Consider the following 24,517-nt stretch of genomic DNA (forward strand, 5'->3'; position numbering starts at 1 on the left):
AGGTATATGGAGCGAGCCGGGTTTTGTGGCCGGTGTTCAGACTTCAATTGAGAGGCACCAAAGCGTGACGGTATCTCTCCTCCCTCCCATGCCTCCCACTTTCCCTATCTTTCCTCATACCCCTCTTTTGCTTCCTTCCTTCATTCTCCTCCACATTCTTTCTGCATCCATGTCTCTGCCCTTCCTTCAGCCCAGGATCTCCCCAAAAACATATGTGTACATCAGATGGTCGTTGGACGACGTTGCAGTTATTTTGTATCTCTTTGTGGTCTTTTGTGTCTCCTCTTGGTCAGTATGTGTTTATTTCAGTAAAATTTTGCAGGTGAAGGACAGAGGCCCCCCCGACACTTTGGGTCGCATTCAGTAATCTATCCATGATTGGTTGAAGCCCCATCCAAATTTCCAAAACTGTGTGACAATCACACAAATCTTGAATCTTCCTTGTTATCAATACTGCAACTTTTGCACCTCATCCATGCATTTTTATGTTAAATATTTTGACATTTTTTTGCGACGCTTTTACACTTGGGTTTTGATGGATGAAAATGTAAACACAGAATCAGAGGATTTTTTTAAGAATTGCCAACAGGGTTTCTCATATTCAACCTGTGTGTGTGGCAGAAGCTAACTAAAGAGTGTCTCTCTTTGTTTTATCTGCAGATTAGTGTGTGTTTCTGCGTATTGCACTTTAATTCTGCATAATTCCAAGAAGAGGAAGAACAAGAGCTTTTTTGTTTACAAAAAATCCCCAGTCAAGTAGATCTCTCTGGCAATGGATGAAAATATACTTTTATGGAGCCCTAATTGACTTTTTATTGTTGTTTCAGTTATAATAACTGGAGCTGCTACATCCCATCTCAACCCAGCACAACAGAGACAGGACAGTGGAAAGACAGGGAGGGGTTGTAAAACGTTAAAAAAAAAAGACTGAAGCGGAGAGTGTGGGGGTAGTGGCGGAGGGGATATTGGGTGGTGTGGGGTTTGTCATACAAAGACTGAAGCCGTGAAATGGTGCTTGTAAAAGCCTGGCGCTGGACGACTCATTGAGTTGTCAATCTGCTCGGCAGGTCTCCTGTATGATGAGACCTGTCAGAGAGGGACCAGGAGGGGTGGGGATGACCTAATGCGACATCACCTCCCTCCCTTTTCTCCTCTGAGGAGTTTGAGTGACACCCCCACCGGCCCATAATACGACCCCCCGTGGCGCCATGGCATCACATGGGTTGGACCGATCAGGACACGGGACAAGGGCTCACTGGTCAGTGTGGAAGATTGGAAGACCCTCAAGAGATACAGGTGGTGGGGAAAATAATAACACCTTGTAGAAAAGGAGCTCTCTAAAGAATCCCAACAAAAACAGCAAAATGAATGAACATGTCAAAAATAATCTGCATGTCACAGTTTTCCCCCAAATTTGTAACAGTTAGACAAGTGGAAGTTGTATTAACTTTTACTATTTTCATCCTGTGATGCCTCAGTTTTTTGTCGTATATGCAGTCTCTAGTTTGTTTTATGTATTCCATATTTTTTGATATTTGCATGTCTTGGTCTCATGTTTTGGTTTTTTTTTTTGTTTGTTTTGCTTTTCTTTCATAATTTATGTCGTCAATGTAGGCTTTTTACAGAATCAACTCAAATACACGAGATGAAGTAACCAACCTATGACTGGCATAAACACACCGGACACTGACAAACAAAATGAACTAACATGAAGTCTAATACAACTTTCTCAGTCATAGAAATGCATTGTTAACTTTCCTTTCCCAACATATGCTAGCCAACATTTACAACAAACAGATTGAGAACAAACATCTCTCAGCAACGCAATGCACTGGCAAATTAAATGTGCAGGAGGACATTAAAAATTCTGAGGGATCATAGCGATCAAGGACAAAAAGTCTCTGATAGGTCCTGTCTCATAGTGTTATAAATCATTGTGTCCATCAAACTCAAGGATATATTAATCTTTGGTTAATGGTGGATCAGAGGTGTTTTCAAGATCAATGGAATATTTATTGGGCTTTCATTGACCCCCGCTGTTGATAGCAACAGTCAATTATCTTGTAATATATATTAATGAATCTAAAAGATAACACAATTTTGTGTTGAACAGCCAAAGTCTATCCAGTATCAAAATAAAGCTATCTATGAGGAGAGTGTGACTGTTACATGTTTGGACAAGACTAATGACATAAAGTGGATAAATTATTCTGAACTGAGGGCGTAAATTATAATCTCAATAAAATTATTATTATTTTTTTTTGCATGATACTTCTTGCATTACCAAGTTATCTAATTCATATAGGTCACTACCACGAGCTCATGATTACTGACTCGAAAAGTGATGAAAACCCAAATATTTTAAGTCCTTTACTTGGAGCAGTAACTGTGGGAAGACAAAGTACTATGGCCTCAAACTTGGAGGTACTTCAACCTCAGCTGCAGCTTAGCTAAAGTGTGCACACTGAAGGTCGCGGTCCAATGAAGCAAACAGAACTGCATCATCAGCAAAAAGGTGGAGACATACTCCTCAAATCACCAAACCTTCAATCCAAACAGAACCAATGAGACACAGCCAGTGAGGCCAAGAGGGTGCAGTGCAGCGTGACCATAAACAAACCAAACGCAAAAAGTTTCCAGTAAAGAAAATTCACTGATTGCATCCTTTGATCGCAGTCATTTCAGACAGCGAGGGGGCAGGTGGCGACACAAACAGCTTCACCCATTGGCCTTTAGCTCTCCGTCACCTCCTTCCACCTATCACACCAACTCTTTGTCTGTCTCCGTCTTCCCAGAGTTCAGCTCTGGACCAGACGCATTGTCCTGTTTGATGACTTGACGTCTCTGTCTGTCACTGAGATGCAGACACAAAGACTCGCACACACATATTAACACACGCAGTCACAGTCTGGCATCATGACAGATTCTCTTTCAAAGGTTACGTGTCAATCTGATTTGACAACCATGATAAAGACTTTTGCTTCAGTCCCACTCAGGAATTCAACGCCAGATGAATGTTGTGAAACAGCATCATATCATGCAAACTTCTAATGACTGCCAGGTGATTTTGGGCAAGATTATTTGTTATTATTTGATGCCAAGTCCACAAAATATACTAATACTGTGACGAAACAACTTTTAGAACACAACTTACAAAAAACATTGGTGGAAGAAGTACTCTCATCCGTTACTTTAACAATACCAAAATGTACAAATTTTCCATTACAAGTACAAATCCTGACTTTAAAATTAAGTATAAATTAAGTATTTTAAGCCACATTTATTTAAAGTATCAAAAGTAAAAGTATTAGTTTTGCAGAAAATCTGTGACTAATATAATAATTAATACTGATGCATCAATGTTCAAGGAGCATTTTATTGTTGTAACTGCCTGAGGTGGAGCCAGGTTTAACTACTTTATATACAGTAAACTACTTTAGTACAGTGACTCCCAACCTAGGGGTTGACACCCGCTAAAAGGTCACTAGATAAATCTGAGGGGTTGGAAAATGATTCATATATAATTTATTTTACTTGTAAAAACATTTCATGGCTCCAGTTTTATAATTATGATGATTGCGTTTAATGATTATAATGAAATAAAACAATCAATCTGATAAAAGAAAGGTGATTTATGTATTTTAGGTGACCACTGATCTCCTGTACGTCGCCCCTGTGCATGTATCAGAATGTAAATACCATACCATTTGTTTAAAATGTAAAATTCTGTCTTTAAATTTGGGATTCAAAGTTCGAGAGAGCTTCTGGAAGGAAAGAGAGAGAGGGGAAGGATTTGCATGTGGCAGTGTAGTTTGTACTGTACAACACTACGACAAAAACAAACAGCTGAATCTACAGACTTCACTGTGGACTGTTTTCATTGCATGTTTGTTGTTGATTTGGATGATTTCTGTCATACAGCTTCACAAGAAAACCCAAACTAATCACAATTATTTGCAATGTGTCAAATTTAAATTGACTACAACACTGAAGTTACCCGCTCCTTCTGCAAACTCAAAACATCTTTTGACCTTTCTAGTGTTACAACAACCACATCACCTCACAAGAACATTAATATTGGATGATTTCATAAAACTGTGGATTACGGTTTATGACAGGGTTTTTTTTATTTTCATTTAAAATTCTTAATTAATTCTTACAATTTCTGTGACAATTCAAAAGTGGTTAAAGTTAGGCAAATAAAACACTTGTTAGGGACAGACTGGGGCAAACAATAAAAAGGCAAACAATAGCTGCAGGTCTGTGACTGTTGCAAACTTGTACATAAAGGGCACTATCCCCAAATATAGAAATTGTAAGAAAAGTGCTCACTACTGCATTGGCACTGAATGTTGGACATGAATCATGTGATGCAGAATTATCTGCACATAATTCCTTAAAAGTACTCATATGCAAATATTCTGTTTCTTAAGAAATGTTTTAATTTGACAACATTTAAATTTGTAGGAGCTAATTGTCTGCCATGGTTTGTCTGAACATCTTTTTAAAAACATGACTAATGGTCTCAATCCTAAAATGCAAACACTGAGTGGCAGTTTGAATTCTGTTTTATTTAAATCATATGCTATGCGTGTCCTTTGTTTGATTTAAAAGAGCTTCCCTTGTCTTGACTGAAACAACCCCGGAAATAAAGAAACGTCTGGTAAAGTTTTACGGTGAATCAAAATCCTGTGGCATGTGTTACAAGCTGTGTTTGGTCTCTGTGTCACACGCATCTTTATATGTCATCCTCTCACACACACACTCATAATTAAACACTACTATGCAAAAACACAAGCTGCTTTCCTCCAACTGTCACATATATACTATTTAACTATTTAAAGGTCTGAAACACTGCAAAAAGTATATATGTTCTACATTTTGTTCTGATAGTTGAAGTGAATTCAGGTTTCAGGTGTTAGGTCTTTATTTTCTTTGTCTTTGTAATATAAGTCGTGTTTGAATTTATTAATAAAATATTAATGGTCTTATTTGTAGGTGATTATAATGTTTCACTTGTTTCACTTGTCTTCCTACTTAAGAACGGTGTTATATACAAATATTTGTGTGAAAGGAGAGCATATTTTACCGTCCAAATCATGTATTTTATTTAGCTGCTATGCCTGTTAAGCTCTCTCATATTAAACACATTTACAAAAGTAACAGTGGCAGACAGACCACAAAAAATCTGTCGATATTAACAAAAAACTGTAGATAGCAAAATGTATCAGATATTATGCTAGTTAGCCAGACATGCTAACAATTGTAGATTATTTTGGAGCAGATTAACACATTCTTTAATCTACACTTTTGCTTATGTTTTTTTAAAAAATAAAAATTTCTCAGAGAAGGCAAAACTCAAATAACTGTCTTAACTCTTTAAATGCCATATTGTGGTGAAATCCTTAACTCAACAGGCCTGTTTGATCGTTACAGTTTCCAAGCTATGACTTGACCATGTGGAAAGGTTTTAGCAAATGGCCAAACTACTTCATTCCTCTACAGCACAGTTTTTAAACATAGAAACAAACAAGACTCCAGAAGCAACTGGTGACATTTAACGTCTTTCAGGAACACACGCAGCTTCCAGTGACCGGTTAGTGGCGTCTGGACATCAGAAGTGACAACAACAGCTTGTACCACAACATGTGGAACGACTTTGTTTGTGACCAACTGAAAAAGCCTCTTATTCCTGGAGTTAAAAATGGAGAGTCTATATTTTAGGACCGTCAGAGGTGGGTGGTTTGTCCCGGCTCTGGCTTGGCACGGCTCGGCTCGGCTCAGGAGGCCCTCTGGGACCGGCCTTGTTTGTTTGGACAGCAGGCAGTAATGTGGCGAGCTGCAGCCCAGGAGACTGACCAGGAATGTGGCTGAAGGTCTCATCTGGCCTCATCAAAAGACGACCGTGAGCCTCTCTGCTGCCGTGTCTCTTGAAAAAAACTAAACCATCAACACTGAGCTGGACCCGCCAGACCTCACAGCACAAGGACAAGTACATTTACCTCTACAATCAAGGGCTAAAGAAAGTAGAAATAGTCCAAATCCAGATCCAAATGACTGACCTATTTCGCACATTATGTTCTTTCTGCAGCATAAGTTGAGCCACATCAAGAACAACATATAATATCATGCACACAAGTGCACACTAGTCTTATCCTGATCTTGCAGGATATATTAAATCTAACTGTTATTTGTATGATTTTGACATAATTCAGACAAAAGGCCTGTATTAAAATCAGTATATCTAATTATATTTTATTGACAGGTGACAGCAATGCACTGAGGAAACATAAGCTATCACAGCATTCTGTTGATGGTTTCTAATGATACTTTATATATGTGAGTCTGGATCTGTTGTGGCAGGAGGGTCTAAAGAGGACTTAGACATGCTCCCTTCAACCTCAGCATAAAAAAACCCCAAAAAAACTGACGTGTTCAATGTTTAGAGGCTTTTTTTCCCCCTGCAATGTCACTAAAATAGACGCAAAATGTTATTTGCTGATTGTCATATTATTTATTAAAACTGTTGGCTGTAGTTAGGACGTTTTTTAATAAGTTACGACTGACTTGTTCTGTGCTTTAGTACATTTGCTGTTAAGAGCTCTGGGCTGACAGTGTGCATATGCAACATTCAAACATCAAGCAAGACATGTTTTTCCTTCAAGATATTTAAAGAACTGGAGGTGGGTTTGATGTATCAAGTCAGAACAACTGAATAAAACCCACAAACTGCAAAAAACAGCCCATTTACAAGGCAATAAATAACACTATCCACGCTTCACAAACAGGCCTCTGATGTGGCGAGTTTGTCTGGAGGCCAGGGTCGTTTTGATGAAGGTGTTTGATTCAGGTGATCTTTAATAAGTCATAAGTTACGAAAAAATGAAAGGGGGAATTCACAAGCTGACAGTGTATCAAGTAGTCAAACTTTTAACATAATTAAAGTGATAAAGACATTAATGCATCCCGACCTAAAGTACAGCCACTTTTACTTTCGTACTTTTGATGTCATCCTTATGTTTTGAATGCAGGAGACTTTTAGTGTAACAGATTATTCTACACTGTTGGACTTTTACTTAAGTGAAAGATCTTAGCTTCTTCCATCACTAGTTATTGAATACTGTGATGTTTTTATATGCTTCACAGTCAACAGTCATTTCCAAAAGAATGACTGTTGACTTTGAAGCATATAAAAACACCATAAGCCAATGCAGTATTAAAAATCATATGTATTTGTTAACTTTACAACTTCCGCCTGGTTTATCCAGCTGCAGCGTGATGTCATCGTTACTTGTTGTTTTTTGCCATCCCCAATGTTTACTGTAGTAATGCAAGGGACATAATGCCCCCAATATAGGGGTTTTTTTTGGGAGTTTTTCTTTAGTCGATGTGAGGAAATAAGGACAGGGGGATGACATTTGCTATAAAGCCCTCTGAGGCAAACTGTGATTTGTGATAATGGGCTTTATAAATAAAATTGACTTGACATTACAGCCTTTTGCATTGCCTTGCTTGCATTGCTTTGCATTGGTTGATGCAGCGGTGTTCGGCGATAAGAAGGGGTCAGTGGTTAGGGTTTAGGTAACAAAACTTCTTGATTATGGCTTGGAAGAAACAAATGTGGATGTTGCTAAAGACACACGGCTTTGAGTGTCACAGACATGGCTGACATGGCACCTCGAGTGGCACAAACGCATCTTTAAGAGGACGTCAGCAGTTAGGTTTAGGCAACAAAACTATTTGATTATTATTAGGAAAAGATGACTGATGTCGCTAAATGAACACCTGGCTTTGAGAGGCACAAATACCACCAGTGTTGTTGTTTTTTGGTCCTGAACATAGGTCTCATGGGTCAAAGTCTGGTGTTTGTTGGACCCACCCTGGACTTTCACGGTCCCCTCCCCACCCCTCCAACCTAACGGTGTGATTTGATGCCCTGGGAGTGAGACCATCCTGAATGGCATCTTTTACAATGCGGTTGCTTGTTTAAGCTGTATCAAGTCTACTACTGTCTGTAAGCTGCACACTTCTTCATTATAAATACACAGCTGCCAGTGACAATAAATGAACGAGCGTCCAGACTGGATAATATGAAACGTCTTTGTGCCAGATTCTGACTGCCAAGGAGAGTTTAACAGCCCACTCACAGGAAAGTTCCAGCAACAGCAGAAAATGTTTTTTTTTTCCACACAGTCTACTTAATCACGTTGCTAAAATTAGACACATTTGGCCAGTGCAAACATTTATAAACTCATAACTCACAATAGAAATTAACAAAACAGGTAAGTTTCTTCTCTGTGTTGCTCAGCATGGAAACTGAGGCAGACAGAGGCCTTTCTGTCTGAGCTGTGAGGGAGGGAACATGAGTGTCACGCAGTGCCGAGACGTCCTGACAGACCGGCCGCCGCTCTGACCAATTAAAAGGTGAGAGGAGAGGAAGAGCAGGAAGTCAGGAGCCGAGCGGACTCCCCGAAACACTGAGCTCATTGTGGTATTCACTGTTTCACTGGTACAGTAGTGAAGGAGTATTTTCATGTGAGTAAAAGAAGAAATACCATAGTGTAGATATACTCTGTTAGATGCAAAAGTTAAAAATGTAACTAAAACTACAAAAGTATCAGCATCAAAATATACTTCAAAGTAAACGTACCTATAATACATAATCTTTTATTTGTTTATTTTGTTTTATGTTATTAATCTTAATAGTAACTAAAGCTGTCAGACAGTGGCGTTGTTAGGCCAGGGCGTCCAAAGCTTCAGCCCTGAATGTTTTATGGATAGACGCTGAGCTAATAAGGTTTTTTGTTTATTAATGAAAAAAAAGAAAAGAAAAAAAGATAAAAAGATACATGACAAAAGCCCCATATCTAATAATGTGTCAATTCATTCATGCATAAAACCCCTCTTAAAAAATATATGAATTGTTGATCAAAAATACATATACTATGTACTATATGTACTATAAATATCCTTTGAGTCAATCAAGCAGTGCATTTTGTGATTGAGCACAAGTGTACTGGTAATTACCTAAATGTTGCAGATGGAAAAGGTGGAGCTTAATTTAAACACTTTATACGCTGCTGGGTAGTTTAATCTATAACTATCCCTTATTATTTATCAGTTGATTAGATTTTGTGTTGTTAATTAGGAAAACACAAATATGTAGTTGAGTATAAAGTATAATATTTCCCTCTGAAATGTAGAGGAGTAGGAGTATAAAGTAGCATAATATAGAAATACTTAAGTACAAGCGCCTCAAAATTCTCTAAATTTTAACGACAGCAGTTTGAAAATATTATATTATAATAATATTAAAAATAAATAAATAAAATATTTTCTAAAATAAATATCATACCAATGTACATAAAAAACATGAAAATAGAGCTTGTTAAAAAATAAAATAATATAAATAAACCCTGGGGGAGGACCCCTCGGGGACCCCCTCTTTAGGGTACTGGGCAAAGTCCCCGGTGTCCTCTTATCCTAGAAACAGCCCTGCTGTCAGTACAGTTATACTTAAGTACAGTACTTGAGTAAATGTACTTTGGTACTCCCAACCATTGCCAATGACTTTATTTCTTGATACGGCTCATTTATTGAATAACACTGGTGCCTCTAACTGCAGCCGGTATGTTTGTCTCTGCCCTGTTTCTTTGTCTCTGGATCATTAACGTCTTCTGGTGGAGACCCTGGTGGTCGTCTCCCCGTCTGTCTCTGTGTAGACTGACCCGTAGCTGTGTGGTCGGACGCTGGTGCCTCCCGGTCACCGGGGCTCTCGCCAGACTGTCTCGACCCTACGGCGCTCAGCACGGCTCAGAGACAGACAGGTGCCTGCAGCTCACAGCTCGTTTAAGAAATATGAACTAAAACATGTTTGGATGTTGAGAAAAAAAACAAGCCGCTGAGAGAAACTTTTACTAAGAGAAGGGAGGAGGCCGGGTTGACCTGATCGCCGGATGACAACAATTTCAACAGTGACTGACTGACAACAGACCAGTAAAGAAGTACATTAACTCAAGTGCTTAATGGAAGTATTTCCAATTTGTACAACTTTGAACTCCTAATTTAAATCATCTAATATTGTACTTTTTACTCTTAACTTCTCAGATCACAGCTTTTCACACCTTTTCTGTCAAGTGAAACCATGTATCTCCAGATTTGTTTATAATGAATGTTAAACTGATAATGATAAACTGATGGATGAAATGTTTGTGTTGATAAAATACTTCTACTTCTCCAGCTAAATAAACTCTTTAAAAACACTGGAATCTGGATCAGCTGCAAAACGCATTATCAAAAAGCTGAAAATGGCCGTTTTTTCTGACACCATGAAATTTTTTTTCTTTAAAAAAAAATAATTAAAAATCTTTTGGTAATTTCTTATGTCACCTGTTTCTTTCTATCTCTGGGACGAATTTCTTTCAATCTGTGGGACATATCTTGCCATGTTGATCATTGCCTTTTTCCTTCTTTTTTTTTTTTAATAAATCAAACCAATTTGCTCGTGTTTCAAAGAGTCAAGTAGCCCGTGAAAGGTATCTGAATGCAGCAAAACAAAATTGATGCTGATCCAGGTTTCAAAGGGTTAAACACATTGGTCAGGGAAAGATTCACTTTATAATAAGGTATGGAAATTATGGAGTAGACGAAACAAATCATGAACAACCAAGTTATTGATTCATCAGTATGAGCGCTTCTTGATTTTGCTTTTACTTTCAGTCAAAATATTTTGTCATTATAATAAAAGTCTAATTGCATTGGCATTACATTTCCAAATAGAAATATATGAACGTTTAAGCCTAAAATTAATGCAAATAAGATAAAATATTTAAAAATCATTTGATTTCATTTCTGAATTTGAAGTTGCGCAACTTATTTTCATATCTTAAACTTGTGATTATGTTGGAACAAACCCAACCTCATGGCTGACCTTTGTGTGACAGCAGAGGGCCACTTTCACTGCACTCCTCCTCCTCCTCCTCCTCCTCCTCCTCTGATCAGAACAGCTGCTCCTTGTCTTTTCCTTGTGAGGTTTGTTGTTAAAAGTGAGACAAAGCCAAACAAACAGAGGGAGGAGTGCTGATTTGTCATCTCTGGTGCAAACACAACAATCACGGACATACCAGAGAGATCAGAGTCACAAACATCTGCCGGATTTTATCAACAATCTGTCCGAGTCTACACTCACATCGATCAATTTGAAACTGCATTCTTTTTGTTTTGTCCGACTTTTCACACTTAGCTGAAGATTTTCAGCAAAATACTGAAACTTTGTTTAGAAAAGTTCGAAAATGTTGGTGGCGTATTAGGCTGCCCTGGATAACAGTTTTATTTTTATTTATGTTTTTGTCATTTCCATGTTGACTGCAAACTTTTAGAAAAATCTCAAAATGTCATAGTGTGGATGAAATGTTCAAGCTGCTATAAGCAATATTTTAAGTGAGCAATGGATCAAATTATTGCGTGTAATGTCAAAGAAGCACTTAAAATGATGAACCCATGGAGAATTATCACCAAAATCTACAGTTTCTCTCAGACTAATTTGGCTCACAGCTCTTTATTTTGTTTTTTAACTGGTTTGATTAAGTGTGACACCTCTCACTGAGACTGTTTTTGGCTGAAACAGGCAACTGTTTCCAGAGAAAAAACCACACTGTACACAGAGTGCTCAGTATAACAGCAGACAGACACAAGACACTAGACTACTGAACAAAGTGGAGCGTTTAGCAGCCAAAGAGACGGATATTTCCCTCAGGAGCCGGTAGAGACTAAAAACAGAGCTAAAAGAGAGTGAATATTGGACTTACATTCATCAGGTGGACACAAACGTAAAGATTAATGCTGCTTTGAGGAAATGAGCAACTGTTTGCTTAAAAGGTTGTCATAATAACTTAAAGTCATAACACGTCAGCGTTGTATTCACAACTTGTTTCTGCTGCCCATAGCAGACAAAAAATAAATAAAAAAATAAAAAAATAACAAGCTATTAATGCCTGTGTTAAGAAAATGAAAGCCATTTTGGAGAATACGGGTAAGCCATGTTTAAAGTTTTTTAAAGATTGTTTTTATTGAAATGTGCTTCATTTATTGGTGCAATTACAAAATGTCGGATAGATTAACACTTTCCATTTGACCATGAGAAAATAGTTTTAAAAGGAAGAAAAAATACACGGTACGATAAGTCGTAGGATATGATATGAATTATAAAAACCCACACATAGTATGTTTTCATGTATCAGTTTTTGTTTGGATTAAACAAACCACACTATTTACTTAGTTTGTTGGCAGGCATATTTTCTTTAAGAAAGAACCATATTTATCCAAAAAGTGAAACCACTTTTTTAATAAACATATGAACCACAAAAAAATGGATTCACATTAGTCTGGGAATGGTCCTCTCAGTGGCAGCTGTTGTTCGAGAGACTTTGAGGCTCCAGTTGCTTCACCTACATCTGTGTGTTCGACAGCGCTGCCAGTTTGTTTTAATTAGCCTCCTACTGGGATCCTCCCTGGTCTCCAGTGTAGGAGCTGCTGCCCACTTTTCCTCAGGAGGAGGAGACACTCCCAGTCTGGATCTCTCCCCCCCGTTCCTCTGTACTTGTACAATAAACACAAGCACAAGCTATTTTTCATCTGAATCACGCATTCAAATATGAGTTGTTATGTTGGTGCTCCTCAGTAAAAGTTGATTGGAGAACAAACTAAAAGGCAAATGTTCTTCTTCGTTACTTCTCAGCAGGAGACGGGACTCCCGGGGATATTCTTATCTCCTGGGTTCTTGAACACACGAGTCTCGGCTACAAGTTTAACTCACCGAGGGCATGTAAACAAAGTGTTGATTTGAAGTCTCCACATCCAACAATGGTAACTGTTTGCTGACAAACATGTTTCTGAAGAGTTTCACGTGAGGTTGGTAGATTTAGATCGGCTAATAGACCTTTTCTACGGCTGCCCTGAGAGCTCAACATGCTGCAAATGTGGAAAACAACCAAATGCAGAAATGAGCTTATCAGACAGAACTGACAGCTTGTTACACTCTGTTTTCTCTATCTTCAGTCTGACATTACGTCGGCTCCAACTGATTTCTGTGGGGGGAGAAGGATTCGATTTTCCCAAACCAACCATCAGAGAACAACATATCCACCTGAATCTCACATCGTATTAAGTGCACTGTGGGTCTGCACCATTACTACATCACAGCTGTAGTGCACCGAGTACGCAGAACCTGTCCACCCTTTGACAGCTATCGCAGTGTAAGAACAGCGTTTATGTCACCTTGCATTTGATCTATTAAAAAGCCCTAATAAGGCAGGTTTATTGAATAGTACGTGATATGCAGCTCCTCTGTCACCTGCAGAGTCAGTTGAGCAGCTTGCAGACTAAAATACTGCAGATAATGTAATGTGATATTAAAAAGTAGCCAAAATGCCTGTCAAGTGAGCGGGCTTGCTAAACTATCTTACTCAACCACTTTGGCTGACTTTGACTTTCGTATTGTTTCGTCCTTGATGGTTGACGATGGAAATTTTGAAATTTGCAAGACGAAATCAAAAGTCGCAAGTGGAAATTGAATCACAATTCGAACGCAACATTTGAAATATTTCGCATGTGTTTTTTGGAGCAGACAGATGAAACCACATACACATTCATTACATACCTGTGAGACATAGCTCATGTTGCCTCAGTCGGGATGTCCACCCATGTCCCTGCGTTGCTGGTTGCTGTCCTGAACTGCTGGACCATTTCCGGTGCCGATCAACACAAAGACCAGAGAGAGAAAGAAGATCAGACCGAAGCTGCAGAGACTTCACCTCCATCAACCTGCAGAGAAACCAAATTTACAGACAAACATGTTCATATTGAAACCTGTCCACACAGGAGCCTATTAACACTGAAACATATCTGACCTGCCAGTCTAAATTTTCTCTGTGTGAAACTCAGTTTATCTCAGTCATAGTAGCATAGCTGTTAGAGAAAAAGCTTCAATGTGGCTTCAAATACCTGAAAGTCTGGATGTTTTTTTGTGTTTTTCCTCCTGCCAACCCTCAGAGGGCTGTTTCATAAACGGGTGTCTTAATCATATAAGCCAGAATTTAATATTTCAGGAGGAAGAGTTAATGTCTTTCAAAAACATGGGAGGAAGGCATTTAGTTACTTAAGATAAAATGACCCAGACATTAGAAAGAAATTAGTTAAAAGTGCAAGAAAATTACCTGAAAAATACCAAAAATAAAAAACGAAACAAAAACAAAGCAAACTAAAAAAAAATTGTGAAAATAAAAACAATCAAACAAGAAAGGAAATTCCCTGCAAGAAAAAAAAACCAAAAAACCAAAAAACTTCTAATTATGAAAATTACAAATGCATAATTCCCTGGACATTTCCCCCAAGCTTTCATATAAAATAATCTTCTAAATCTACTAATATCTTGCAATTTGTGTGATATTTCTTGCCAAGTCACTCATTGCCCTTTTTTTGCCGTTTTTGAAAGAAATTGCACCAATTTGCTCAAAGGTTTAAATACTTGTGACATGTGTCTGAATGCAGCACAATAATAGTGACGTCGATCCAGGTTTCAAGGGTTAAAACATTTTTCCAACTTGTAAAGTGACTCATATCTCAGCTAAAATATATCAAAGCTGCAAAGAAGTTAAAACCTTTCAGCAGCTGCTTGATGATTTTTTTGGACAAAAGGTAGAAAAATATGATTTATTGGTCCATAAACACAATTCTGGGGTGAAACCGTGAATTTGTCAAACACAGTAAGTGGCAAAAATATTAAATAAATTGATAATAACATAAATTGATGGTGCACAGTTGCCTGTAGGGATTACTTTTCAGCCTGTTTCGCCACTGCAGCTGCAGCTGCCTCTCTCAACACTGGACGCATTTCAAATACTGTTGTCTCCATTAGTCACATAGACTGAAAAATGTGGGAAAATACGGGTTAGGTTTGAAAAATACTGGAGTTTCCCTTAAAGGAATTATTACTCTTAAAAATACATTAACTGTGCAGATAATCCATAAAAACATGGATAAAATTAGTTACGAGATTTCTCCCACAATTCCAGATCCTAAAATCTCTCCTCGTCTGTTTCCACAATTTCAGCACTTTGTTGTTAAATGTGGGAGTGAAAATAAAAAGTGGATTTTAATGATTGTGGGGCGGGATAAAACAGTCATGGTATTGAGATTTGTCAATGCCACTTTGACAATGCAGCGGAGCTCAGCAGAGGATCAGATGTGTGTGTTAATGAACTATGTGTGTGTGAGAGATTTTAAGGAGGCTGAGAAAACAAACACACACACATTCACAGAGGAAAGAGAGAAAATATAAACAGGAGGAGGAGGGCTGCTCTTCCGGACTGATAATTACATATTTCACTGATGAAGGATGAATAGCGAGTGATGATGACAGTCTTATTCTTCTTCTTTGTTTTTTCTGTCCATTCTTTATTATTTTTTCCATGTGCTTCACATGCCCACAGACTCCCAGGGGCTTAAAGGGGCATTTTCACTCGTAACTCTAAATAAGTGTTCCGGCTTTCAGTGCAACTAATAGAAAACATTTGCCGTTTTTAATTATTAGACACTTGATTGTTATGCTTTGGTTTAACTTCCAGTAAGCACTCACTGTTTATATGCTTGAAACTTAAATCACATACTCTATTTTGTCTCTGAAGATAATTGTCAGCATTGAATCCAGATGAAAATGGTCACTTTATATTTATATATTTAGCATTTGAAAAGTAAAAAAGTGCTGGCACATTTTGCATTAAGTTTTTAGTTGTAAATCATATAAACCTCTTTCAAGGTAGTGATGTTTCAAGGAGGATTGTTGATGTTTCTAAAGCAAGTGTTTAAAAAGTACTCACTCATTGCCCATGCATTCAAGACTTTGAGGTTTTTAAGTTAAAAGCCATAACCATTGTATTGGAATAAATACACTAGGGTAAAAAAAACTTTGTCCCATCAGGGCAGGAAATTTGTCTTGGTGTCATAAATAAATACTGTGAAAACAGTAAACATTACACAATAAAATAATCAAATCATAGGATATTTTAGTATTTGTTGTTAATTATACTGATTGCACATGGCACTAAAAATCCGTTACGAATCACTTACAGGGCATTAACTCAAATTCAGAATGAAGAGAATATTCAGTGTCATTAACAGTAGACAAAACCATCCTGTATATACAGATATTTGTGGGTTCCAGCTGTTAACAATCCCAGTTTGTTTTTGTTAGCTACAGTGAGGTCATCCCTGTCTCCCACAAATTATTACAAAATAAATTGCATTCATAATTATGTTGTGGTGATAACGTAATCGCTGTCTGGATTATGTTCAGGGACAACGTTTTTATGAGATAATGAAACACTACATTTATGTTTTGTGGAGTCACAGGGAGGTGGTCTGGGCAGATACAATATGAAGAATTGTGACACCAGAATCCTGGGTTCATGTCCAGACTCCTGTCTAAGGTTTAGGCACCAAAAGCACTTTGGTAAAGATTAGGGAAAGTCTTCCAATGATAATTAGAATAAATCTAAAGAATAATGCTGCAGTCACTGTAAGTAGATACTGTATGTATGTCTGTCACTACTTACTGCCCATCTCCTCCTAAGCAGCGCTAAAGCACAGACTTGGAAAGAGAGACTGAATAAGTAAGAGGTATATAAAGAGAAGAAACCACTGAAAGGTTTTCAAAGACCACACACACCAACTAAACAACACCCCCGTTTGGAGGTGGATAAGTAAAACAAATGCAGGACTTTCACTCAGGTGAGAGCTACATCTTTTCTTTTAGTGCGTTACAAAGTAAACATGATGTGACTCAACTGACATACTTGAACTTCAACAACTATTTTCCCTTCTAAACAACAACATTTTAGCATTGACACTGTAAGCTTGTTAACATTTAGTTCAAAGCAGCTATGTGTCTCAGTACAGCCTCATAGAGCTTCTCATGTGGCTCCAGACTCTTGTTACAAAATTAACTGAAACGTGTTGTCCATAAGGAACATGCAGACACCGCTACAACATACAGACACAAAGCATTTCTTGTATTTGGTTGGTTAATTTTCAGCAACACCCTCAGCTCTCTCAGCTCTTTGATGTGTTTTGTTCATGCTGTTAAGTCCACCCATAAAACGGTCTCATGAAATCAAGAGTGTTATAAAAATCCTGCAGAAGTCAGTTGTCTTTGAACATGTTTTTAATTCCCTCTTAATAAACGCACAAGAGATAAACCCACAAAGACGACCACACCCGAAAATCACAAAGCTTCGACACACAGCTTTAACACCTCCTGATTTGAGTCTGTCTCAATATCAATAAACTCCATAATTGAGGAGATGAATGTCCTTGAACACACAGAAAAAATAGCAATACTACAGTGTGACAAATACTCTGTTACAAGTTAGTATGGCATTCAAACTCTTACTTAAGTAAAAGTACACAAGTATTAGTATCAAAATATACTTAAAGAAGTGTTTTAGTCAATGCCATCTAAATCGAGACAAAGTCATAACAGGCGTGTATAGAGACTTAAGTCTCATTCCCACCTCATGAAAAAACCTGCTAACACCCACCAACATCTGGCTTTTTAATGCAATGAGAATGATCGGCATTCATACCTGGATCAAATGACTCTGCAGTAGACATCGGTATTAATCCAGCTCCGACTGTCATTTTTGAGAACTGAACACCTAAGTGAACACGGTAATCTCAGCTCTTTAACTGGTAAGATGCAATGATGCAACGTCACTAATAACCCTCCGTCTCCTCTTGAGCGGCGCTAAAACACTGATTCCAAATATATCTGCACCGACTTTGAAGAGACTGAATAAGTGAGCGATAAAGAGATAAAACCACTGAGAAGTTTTCAAAGACTTCTGTTCCTGCTGCTGTACACTGTTTATTATAACTCACAATGTTCACAAACAAAACAATTGTGTTTTGCCAGAAACATTACCGCAAATACAAAATGCTAGCATTCTTAGCATAAGCCTGTGACATTTTACATTGCATAAATTAGCCTAGTGGCTAATGGAGTTTTCCTCTACTAGTATGAAGCTGGGATAAACAGCAACACTTAACAAAGGTAATGTCATAAAATTCAGCTAAATTATGATTCATAGATAAAACAATTGTCTTTGGGGCTTTAAATTTGTCTTTAAAATTTATGTATATAGCGTACAAAAATAAACAGGGAAGTCTGTGTCACCATAAGGTGAAGATACATTTCTGTGGTTGCTCACATCAAGCTGTGGCGCATAAGTATAAGTCCCACTTTAAATTTTATATAAACAATAAAAACAAATGAATATTTCTCTTCATGTGCCTCTTTTAAAGCCATATATACAGTATGTACAGCTAATATTAATTTTCTTTCTGTTTGGAGTAGAGAGTTTTGGTACAGACAGAAGCACACTGATAACAACAGCTAGTAAATTTTGCTAGCACCATTTACACTTACCTTTTTTCATGATTTCTTTCCAAGTGATGAAAAAGTTTGACATGGTCCCAGCCACCTCAGTCAGGGTTGCGTGTTTTCTTTTGGATGCTGTTTTGTAGATAAAGTGTTTGTGGTTTTACATAACCAGATTTTATGCTTGACATCTCCTCCCAGACAGCAACAGCTTCTTCTCTGGTCTCCCGTGCTCACTCTTTGTTTATTTGTTTGACAGAGGTCCACTAACACTACTGATACTGCTAAACCTGTTTGCTGATTTCCTGATGAAGGACTAGAAGATGGAGTGATATTCTTCTTTTTACTCATTTTTTTTAACTGAGATTGACATAAGTGCAACCTGCCCACACAGAGCTGAAGAGGTATCCTCTCACAGACACTCCCCATCATGAACAGGTGGCATTAATCAGGCTGAAATGAGTAATTGATGACAGGCTTGTGCAGATTAGAGAAGCCTGGTGGATCTGACTTTGAACATTAATAAACATTGGAGAAAAAAGCAACAAGTAAAAATAAGTAACACAAAAAAATCTATCTATCTATCTATCTATCTATCTATCGATCTATCTATCTATCTATCTATCTATCTATATTCACACCCAGATGTTACATCTCACCATTATTTTACTCTACATCAAGCATATTTAAAGTTATTCTAATTTTATGGAAGGTTTATTCCTCCAGTTGGGATTAAACCTTTGAAATCAGAGCAAATTGGCGTGATATCTTTAAAAATAATATATAGAAAAACAATACATTTTTTTCTGTAACTTAATTTTGAATATATAATTACAGCTATTATGAATATAGTTTTCCTGATACTTTTTCGTGTTTTTCCTTAATTTTGATTCTCTCTCTCTCTCTCCCTTTGGCTAATTTTCACATCACCTTTTACTAATGTTTTAAAGTTGCTGATTGCCTTTTAGGTTAAAATACTTGTGAAAGGCATCTGAATGCAGCACAAGACAACTGATGTTGATCCAGGTTTGAAAAGGTTAAAGTGCTTTATTAAAATGAATGAATAAATAAATTAATAAATAATAAAAATACAAACCTCCATCAGGAAGTATTCCCAAAACATTTTATACCAGTAGCCTAACCCTCAGATGCGTGCCCTCAGGTTTTATTTTCCTCCCTACGTTTACATGAAAAATTACTATGTTTACTGTAGAGAGAATTAAACCCTCTCCTTCAGTACTACGTATATGCGTGCACTTAAAGCATTTACAACTTGAGAGGTCTAAATTGCCACCTGGACCCTCTGGTTCATTAGCTGCCCTCTTAGGAGAAAATGCAGGGTTGAGAAAGAGGGAGATTGACTGTAATAAACTTGCTACATGTCCGTTGACGCACATTCGACTTAATAACATCCAATCAGTTACATCCTCGGGGCTCCGTGCAAAAACGATTACAGGCCTGCTTGGCTTCAGCGGACGGTAATCGTTCACATCAGCTGAGTAATGACTCTTTAAAAGCTCAGAGTCAAATGACACTTTTGTGTATTATAGAAGGAAGTGGCTGTTTTTAAAACTGGGTGTTCAAACTCATGCTTCCTGCAGCCTCTTTGGAGGAAAATACTCTTTACTCTTTAGTCTTTTCTTGAGCAATTAGCTCTTCCAAAGTCCTGCCCCTTTTCGCTCTGTGCTCCAGTAACTAGTTTGGAACATAGAACCTCAAATTTCCCCTTTCCTGTTAGATATGATATGTGGTGGTTAAAAAAGTTGAAAAGAAAGCCAAATTTTGAGGATGGTTAGGACTGTTATAATCTTCATGGACACACCGAAGCTAACATCACCTTTAATGACATATGTAGCCCTTGCTGTCTGCCTTTTGAAGCTTCAGTGGCTCTCACCGCCTACCATCACAAATACATTCTTATTCTGTGGGAAACACTAAATGCATATCACAATAAGCTCCAAATCCCAGAAAACGTTGCAACTATTTACGCAATTTTGAATTGCCACCGCAGTTTCGTTGCAAAAAACATCTACAGACATTGCAACATGAATTGCATTTTTTTTTTTTTTTTTTAAAGAAAAGATGCCTTGAACAATCTCAAAATAGACCGCAAAATCCTGGAGGGACTGCTTTCTGTGAGACTGTTGGAAAATGACATGCGGTGATATGAAATATTTTGTTTGTACATAATAGAGGAGACCATACAAAACAAAACCACTGATTTGATCTTTTAGCACATTTCAGTAATTAAAGACGACAGGAAGAGAATCAAAACTTCCTGTAAACACCGACATCCGTAGTTTTTTTACCCGCAATAATTTATGCCTCCTGAAAAACACACAAAGACACTTCGAGGTATCAAACCTCCAACCCTGCCAGTGTTGGTGCCTTGCTCCACCCATGTGGATGGTCTGGCAGATGAGACAAACATCCGACTCCTTTTTTTATTTTAAAGAATCCCCCTCTTAGCTTGTTATTGGCGCATGTGGTTTCCTTGAAGGAAGTGGTTGTCATTGTTGTTGAAAGTGGGTGTGAGTGGTGCATTTTTAAAAAGTGATTTATGAGACCTCTGGGTTCCTCTTTTGTCTTTACAGCTGCAGTTTCCTCACGACTGAGTGTCTCTCAGACACCACACTCTTAAATGCCCGCTTCCTTTGTGTTGGTGTCCTTGAATGTGGAGGACTCGAACCTGCTGAACCAGGACAAAGCTCAGAGATGCAATGAACACGTCCTGCAACCTGCTGCACGTCTTCACTTATAATACTGAAATAGCATTTATATTCATTTAGTGCAACAGACTCCAAATTCTTTCTTGGACTTTTAGCAGTCAACAAATCATCAACAGTGGAATAAAACCAGAGTTTTACTTTTGAGAGACATCACCTGCCTTTTTAGGATGACATTAATGCCATGGTCAAGTTCAGGAGATCGGGTCATTCCCTGTACAAAGGTGGAGAAATTTGATCATTTCTTGTGAAAGAAAGAATCAGATTCTACAATGTATTAGATTTATTTATTGCCTCTTTTATTATTATTGCTCTTATAATAACACAACTCCAATTTTTTAAATCTACATAATGAGGAAATGTTGCTGATTGAGATATCTAGAAAGTTTAAAAAAATATTGCTGTTAAATGTATCAGCGAAATCTTATTATCAACATGTTTATATTTGTAATATATATAAATATTTGGGTGTTTTTGTTTGGCCACTCACAGTTAAGAGTCAGAGATTGTGGTCTTGGTTTAACATGAGTCTAGGTGTTTATTTTATTAACATTTAACAAAAAACCACCATCATTTCCTACCCTTAACCAAAGTGCTTTTCTGCTGAAACCTTCCCATACATGTAGAATGACTCACAGGATGTAGACTGTGGGTATAAACCTGCCACTGACCGTCTATTTCAGCCAGCATCCTTTTAAGCTATCTGCATGTTACTGTTTTGCAAGGTACAAGGTAACTTTATTATCATTTTTCTTAAATGTTTAAGAAGAAATGAAGGCACCATTGCACCATTGCTGCATCCTTGGCTTACTGCTGCCTATGAAGATTGTAATTGGGTTACAGAAATACAAACAACTCTGTTTTTTCCCTATATCAGAATGATAATGGGAGCTTCCAGACAAAAGAGCCCTAAAATCACGTCTTGTGTGCAGTCAATACCTTACATAAAGTGGGCCAGTATAAACTGGGCCCAGTCTGTCTTTTCCAACTTTTTAGGAATATTGCTTATTTTCCTTTTGTGTAATCATGTTTTTCTTTTTTAACTTTCTTGTCTTATGTAATCATTGAGTCACATCAAATGAGAGTCGGTTCTTGTGAACAGTAGTGTTTGTGTACACTTCTTATACTAATTAATTAATGTGTGTTAATGTGACCCTGACTGATTTATTCTACTTATGAAACAAATGGATGTTTATAGGAAGAATTATTGTCAAGGAATGTTTATTTTTCTCTTAAAATGTTATAAATTTAATGGATTCTTATGTTTTTTCTTGTATCACTGCCTGGAGAATGCCACTTTTCAAGCCCTTGAAGGTTTTTTTTTTGCAATACTCCTTTACATTCTTATTATGCATTGTATATTCTTGTTTTTTATATATGAAAATAAAAAAGGAAAAAATAATGTTAAAATTTCCTGAGAAGCATAATTGGGTATAATAAACAAGAATAAGAAAGACTATTGAGATCTCTGAAATGACGCCTTGTTGATAGGACGCCACGACAGAAAACACTTCTATGTGTTCATAAAGAGGTTGTTTAACTTGAGGGACTTCTTGGTTGATTTGTATCTTCAAAACAGCATCATCAACATGGGAAATTGTCATCTGTTGTGTGACTGGTTTAATTCTGACTGCTGCAATGTCAATAATGAGGCATTTGAAGCTTGTTGTGTTCAGTTAGTGTGCACAAAGGCATCGTCAAGGGGCCTAAAGATGAAAACGTAAACATCGACAAAGCCTCTGCAGTCGTCTGAGTGTTTTCACTGAACTCAGGAGAAAACAGGTTAACACACTGAGAGGTTTTATGGCTCCCCCGCTGGGAGCTCAGTGTGTCTGAAATGAGTTATCACCAGGGCTGGACGACATAAATCTGCTCTGACACCACCACTCTGCCAACCAGGAAACAAGTCAGTCAGTCAGCGAGTCCAGTTAGGCGGCCAAAGCTGACGGCAAACCAGAGACAGGCCGGCTCTGCAGCCAGACGAGCAGGATTCAGGACGCCGGCCACTCAGTTAGTGCTGCAGTCCGTCAGAGAAGAAGCCAGCGAGCGTGTTTATGAGGGTGTGATGTTAACCAGTCAGGCAGGCTGGCAGTGGAGCAGACAACACAAAAAAAGTTCCTGTGCTAATGTAGGAATACTCAAATACTGCAGGCAGTGGTGAAATGTAAACAAGTACATTTACTCAAGTATTTAAGTACATATTAAAACCTTTTGTCCTGCACAACTTTTTTTTTCAGTCCTTAATGACTGAGACACAGCTCTATCATTGAAATGAATGAGGAGGCCTGCATCTTTTGTCACATTTCTGGCCACGTCTTCTTGGAAACTTTCCTTCCCCTTCCTTGAAGTATATCAGAGGCTTCCTGTTATGGTCTGTGGCTGAATATGAATTTTTAAGATGTGCATTTGGTCTGATCAGTACAATTAAAGCCTTATTTACATAGTCCATATTTTTCATATGTGTTTTTTATTCCCTCATCCAATAAAAACCACTAAGCAGAGAACAGTGCACAGTGAGTCTCACTGGTGTTAGCCCTTGGCGTCGGAGGCTCTAGGCCTGAAAATTTTATAAATAGCCCTGGATATGAATATTTAAGCTATTTATATGTGTGTATATATGTGTGTCTTACATCTGGCACCATGACAACTCTTTAAAATCTGTCACTGTTTAAATGTGACGGACACATCGGTGTTTTTGATTTTTAAACACGTTACGAAAAATACAGACTTGGTGTGCAGTGGCTTTGAGGCGAGTAAAAATCCAGAAATGAAGAGTGATCTTTGCAAAATCTTCTGGATGCCATTACATTACCTGTATGAAGTAATTGATGCAAACTTTTACAAGTTTTTATATCATCTTGCTGTCAATGGAAATGATAGGAAAAGAGAAGACAAGGGGCCTTTTGTAAGTTTTAGGAGGGTAAAACTGCCAAAAAAAGAATAAAAAGTAGCATAACAGGACAGAAAACCACCCTTTTTGTGAATTTCAGAGCAAATGTGACTCAATTCTGTTTCTGTCCACTTTACAAATGACTTTCTAAATGTATCCACAATAAAAAAATAAGTTTTTGGTGTTAAAAACTGAGAATATAAGGCCACAAGACAGACAAAAAAGACAGATTTATCACAGTAGAATTAGCAGGAATGGATGAGGGATAAATCTGAGTGTGCTGGAGCTAGTGGGGCCTCCATAAGTCACCCAGCCAGGCTGCCAGCCGCTGAATAACTAACTGTCTCATTGGCCGACTGCTCCAGCGGCTGTCTGGCTGACGGGGCAGTCAGGTGATTATAAGGACGCCATTTGGTTTTACAGCAGAATAATATGGCCACTGTTCGCTGTCTTTCCTTTCTCTCTCCC

At 37.8% G+C, this 24,517-nt stretch overlaps 1 long non-coding RNA gene across 1 annotated transcript; it reads right to left on the reverse strand.

The window, feature by feature from the left end:
• Positions 1–12,087: 12,087 nt before the first annotated feature.
• Positions 12,088–18,831, reverse strand: LOC148187241 (uncharacterized). Its single transcript, XR_015778984.1, has 3 exons — positions 18,482–18,831; positions 13,658–13,821; positions 12,088–12,597 (listed from the first exon to the last, which is right to left on the reverse strand). It is a non-coding gene; the product is annotated as an uncharacterized LOC148187241 (long non-coding RNA).
• Between the last annotated feature and the right edge of the window lie 5,686 nt (positions 18,832–24,517).

This window comes from Plectropomus leopardus, chromosome 15 (genome assembly GCF_026936395.1).
Source record: "Plectropomus leopardus strain MGB_pleo_1.0 chromosome 15, ASM2693639v1, whole genome shotgun sequence".
Classification (NCBI taxonomy): domain Eukaryota; kingdom Metazoa; phylum Chordata; class Actinopteri; order Perciformes; family Serranidae; genus Plectropomus; species Plectropomus leopardus.